The sequence below is a fragment of the Chrysemys picta genome, unplaced genomic scaffold (genome assembly GCF_011386835.1).
Source record: "Chrysemys picta bellii isolate R12L10 unplaced genomic scaffold, ASM1138683v2 scaf557, whole genome shotgun sequence".
NCBI lineage: Eukaryota > Metazoa > Chordata > Testudines > Emydidae > Chrysemys > Chrysemys picta.
The window spans coordinates 2648-7500 of record NW_027053264.1 but is presented as its reverse complement, the minus strand read 5'-3'; the positions used below and the strand labels follow the sequence as shown (position 1 = coordinate 7500).

Genomic DNA, 4853 nt, shown 5'->3' with positions numbered 1-4853 from the left:
GGAAGAGGGTCCCCATCCGCCTGAACACCGGACGGCCCCGCGGTTGGGGTGCCGGCCCGCGAAGGGCCCTTCCCGTCGCGAACGTCAGCGCCACATCGATCGGCGGGCGCGAGAGGAGCGGGCCCCCCCTCCCTCCGGGGGGCGCCGACACTCGGAGCTCGGCTCCGGCCGCTGCGGGGCCCGTGAGCTAAGAGCCGGGCAAAGCGGGGGGGCCCGTGAGCTAAGAGCCGGGCAAAGCGGGCCGTCTCGGCGGAGGGCCGGGTGCTGGCCTCCGCCCTCAAACGGGCCCGCTCCCCCCCTCCCACGCCGGGCAGGGTCGGGTACAATACTCGGATTGATCCCCTAGGCTGAGCTCCGGTTCTCACAGGCTCTGAAAAACCTGTCCTCAGAAATCTCCTCACACAATCCTCGAAAGGCAGGTCGAAAAAGCCAAAGCCCCGCCTTCGGCGGTACGAAACTGGAACTGGGCGCCACCTCGTGGTTCCCTCGGTCGGCCGAGACGGCGTGGGGCGACCCCTTCCGGACATCCGCGAGACGACCGGCCGTCAGGTCAACCCATTCGCTCCAAAGGGGTTGACCTGGTGGCCGAGAGGGGACTTTGAAAATTTTTCGGACTTGGAAAACTTTTTTTTTTTTTTTCTTCCCCCAGCCCGCTTCCTCCGGGTTGACCCGGTGGCCGAGCGTCTCGCCGTCCCCGGACGCGGCGAGGGACTGCCTCCCGGCCGTCAGGATCGGGCCCACGGAAGTCTGATTTTAAAAAAAATTGGCCGACGCCACCGCGGAGGGCTACCCGGGCACCCCGGGCCCCGGAGCCGGAAAAGGGAAAAAAAGGATCGGGCCCACTAGAGACATGGACCCGGCCGCCAAGCAGGCCGCCCTGGGCTGACCCTCCCCGGCCGCAGCGAGGGACTGCCTCCCGGCCGACAGGATCGGGCCCCTGGAAGTCTGGGGGTGGGGGGGGGGGAAATCGCCCCACGCCCCCGAGGAGGGCTGCCCGGGCGGGCCTGGCCCCGGAGCTCGGAAAAAAAAAAAGGATCGGGCCCACTAGAGACATGGACCAGGCCGCCCTGGGCTCACCTTCCCCGGCCGCAGCGAGGGACTGCCTCCCGGTCGACTGGATCGGGCCCCTGGAAGTCTGGAAAAAGAAGAATGGAACCTGACGCCTCCGAGGAGGGGGCGCCCAGGGAAGGAGGGAGATCCGGGTTGACCTGCTGACCGGACGGGAAAGAGGCCACCGGGCGTCCCCCCCCTTAAAACCTAGGGGTTGACCTGGTGGCCGGAAAGCGAACCGGCCAGCAGGTGAACCCTTTCGATTCCACGGGTTGACCTGGTGCCCGGGAAGCGAACCGGCCAGCAGGTGAACCCGTTCGATTCCACGGGTTGACCTGGTGCCCGGGAAGCGAACCGGCCAGCAGGTGAACCCGTTCGATTCCACGGGTTGACCTGGTGCCCGGGAAGCGAACCGGCCAGCAGGTGAACCCGTTCGATTCCACGGGTTGACCTGGTGCCCGGGAGGGGACTCTGAAAATTTTTCAGCCCTTTCGACTCGGGGTTGACCTGGTGGCCGAGAGGGGACTCGCACGGCAGGCAAGCCGCCCTGGGCTCACCCTCCCCGGCCGCAGCGAGGGACTGCCACCCGGCCGACTGGATCGGGCCCCTGGAAGTCTGGAAAAAAGAATGGAACCTGACGCCTCCGAGGAGGGGGCGCCCAGGGAAGGAGGGAGATCCGGGTTGACCTGCTGACCGGACGGGAAAGAGGCCACCGGGCGTCCCCCCCCTTAAAACCTAGGGGTTGACCTGGTGGCCGGAAAGCGAACCGGCCAGCAGGTGAACCCGTTCGATTCCACGGGTTGACCTGGTGCCCGGGAAGCGAACCGGCCAGCAGGTGAACCCGTTCGATTCCACGGGTTGACCTGGTGCCCGGGAAGCGAACCGGCCAGCAGGTGAACCCGTTCGATTCCACGGGTTGACCTGGTGCCCGGGAGGGGACTCTGAAAATTTTTCAGCCCTTTCGACTCGGGGTTGACCTGGTGGCCGAGAGGGGACTCGCACGGCAGGCAAGCCGCCCTGGGCTCACCCTCCCCGGCCGCAGCGAGGGACTGCCTCCCGGTCGACTGGATCGGGCCCCTGGAAGTCTGGAAAAAAGAATGGAACCTGACGCCTCCGAGGAGGGGGCGCCCAGGGAAGGAGGGAGATCCGGGTTGACCTGCTGACCGGACGGGAAAGAGGCCACCGGGCGTCCCCCCCCCCTTAAAACCTAGGGGTTGACCTGGTGGCCGGAAAGCGAACCGGCCAGCAGGTGAACCCGTTCGATTCCACGGGTTGACCTGGTGCCCGGGAAGCGAACCGGCCAGCAGGTGAACCCGTTCGATTCCACGGGTTGACCTGGTGCCCGGGAAGCGAACCGGCCAGCAGGTGAACCCGTTCGATTCCACGGGTTGACCTGGTGCCCGGGAAGCGAACCGGCCAGCAGGTGAACCCGTTCGATTCCACGGGTTGACCTGGTGCCCGGGAGGGGACTCTGAAAATTTTTCAGCCCTTTCGACTCGGGGTTGACCTGGTGGCCGAGAGGGGACTCGCACGGCAGGCAAGCCGCCCTGGGCTCACCCTCCCCGGCCGCAGCGAGGGACTGCCACCCGGCCGACTGGATCGGGCCCCTGGAAGTCTGGAAAAAAGAATGGAACCTGACGCCTCCGAGGAGGGGGCACCCAGGGAAGGAGGGAGATCCGGGTTGACCTGCTGACCGGACGGGAAAGAGGCCACCGGGCGTCCCCCCCCCCTTAAAACCTAGGGGTTGACCTGGTGGCCGGAAAGCGAACCGGCCAGCCGGTGAACCCGTCCGATTCCACGGGTTGACCTGGTGGCCGGGAAGCGAACCGGCCAGCAGGTGAACCCGTTCGATTCCACGGGTTGACCTGGTGCCCGGGAGGGGACTCTGAAAATTTTTCAGCCCTTTCGACTCGGGGTTGACCTGGTGGCCGAGAGGGGACTCGCACGGCAGGCAAGCCGCCCTGGGCTCACCCTCCCCGGCCGCAGCGAGGGACTGCCACCCGGCCGACTGGATCGGGCCCCTGGAAGTCTGGAAAAAAGAATGGAACCTGACGCCTCCGAGGAGGGGGCGCCCAGGGAAGGAGGGAGATCCGGGTTGACCTGGTGACCGGACGGGAAAGAGGCCACCGGGCGTCCCCCCCTTAAAACCTAGGGGTTGACCTGGTGGCCGGAAAGCGAACCGGCCAGCCGGTGAACCCGTCCGATTCCACGGGTTGACCTGGTGGCCGGGAAGCGAACCGGCCAGCAGGTGAACCCGTTCGATTCCACGGGTTGACCTGGTGCCCGGGAGGGGACTCTGAAAATTTTTCAGCCCTTTCGACTCGCGGTTGACCTGGTGGCCGAGAGGGGACTCGCACGGCAGGCAAGCCGCCCTGGGCTGACCCTCCCCGGCCGCAGCGAGGGACTGCCTCCCGGCCGACAGGATCGGGCCCCTGGAAGTCTGGGGGGGGGGGGGAATCGCCCCACGCCTCCGAGGAGGGCTGCCCGGGCGGGCCTGGCCCCGGAGCTCGAAAAAAAAAAAAAGGATCGGGCCCACTAGAGACATGGACCAGGCCGCCCTGGGCTCACCCTCCCCGGCCGCAGCGAGGGACTGCCTCCCGGCCGACTGGATCGGGCCCCTGGAAGTCTGGGGGGGGGGGGAAATGGAACCTGACGCCTCCGAGGAGGGGACGCCCAGGGAAGGAGGGAGATCCGGGTTGACCTGGTGACCGGACGGGAAAGAGGCCACCGGGCGTGCCCCCGTTAAAACCCCTAGGGGTTGACCTGGTGGCCGGAAAGCAAACCGGCCACTGGGTAGGCCGGTCGGCAACCTAGGGGTTGACCTGGTGGCCGGGAAGCGAACCGGCCAGCAGGTGAACCCGTCCGATTCCACGGGTTGACCTGGTGCCCGGGAGGGGACTCTGAAAATTTTTCAGCCCTTTCGACTCGGGGTTGACCTGGTGGCCGAGAGGGGCCTCGCACGGCAGGCAAGCCGCCCTGGGCTCACCCTCCCCGGCCGCAGCGAGGGACTGCCCCTCCCCACCCCCCGGCTGACAGGATCGGGCGCACTGGAAGTCCGGGACAGTATTTTCCCCGACGCCGGGGAGGGCGGGCGGAGGGGCTCTGGCGGCCAGCCCGGGCCCCGGAGCTCGAAAAGGAAAAAAGGACCGGGCCCGCGAGAGACGGGGGCCCTGCCGCAGGGGGGGGGGCAGTCCGACCGGGGCTCACCGTGCGGCAGGCCCGGGCGTCGGCAGGGGAAAGCGGGCGAGGAGGCGCGGGGCCGGGTGCCTACGGCCATACCGGACCGAACGCCCCCGATCCCGTCCGATCTCGGAAGGTAAACCGTCCCGGGCCTGGCTAGTACTTGGATGGGTGACCGCCTGGGAATCCCAGGTGCCGTAGGCAGCTTTTCCCGGTCCGAGTCAGCTCTCTCTCCTTTTCTGGGGGGGAAGGAGAGGGGGGGACGGGCCGGAAAGCCCCTCGTCGCTCCTGCCGAGTCGGAGGTCGCGGCCGCAGGTCACGGGTCTGGGCGCCTGGGGTCCGGCTCCCCACCCACCCGGCTTCCTCCGCGGAGGACCCCCCCCGGGGCCACCGAAGCCGCTGGGGGAGACGCCGGGCATGGGGCGGACTGGCCCGGACCCTCCCGGCCGCCGGCCCGCAGGTCCGCCCCGAATCCCCCCCCGCGGCCACCCAGGCCAGGCCTGGCCAGGCGGGACGGACGGCGGGTGTCCAGCGCCCAGCGGCTTCCTCCAGCGGGGACCCACGGACCCCAAAGCCGCAGGGGGAGGCCCCGGGCCTGGGACGGACTCGCTCGGACCCCCTGC

The 4853-nt window shown here is 68.4% G+C and overlaps 1 non-coding gene across 1 annotated transcript; it reads left to right on the top strand.

Moving 5' to 3' along the window:
• Nucleotides 1-4315: 4315 nt before the first annotated feature.
• Nucleotides 4316-4434, top strand: LOC135978936 (5S ribosomal RNA). Its single transcript, XR_010596278.1, has one exon. It is a non-coding gene; the product is annotated as a 5S ribosomal RNA (ribosomal RNA).
• The last annotated feature ends 419 nt before the right edge of the window (nt 4435-4853 follow it).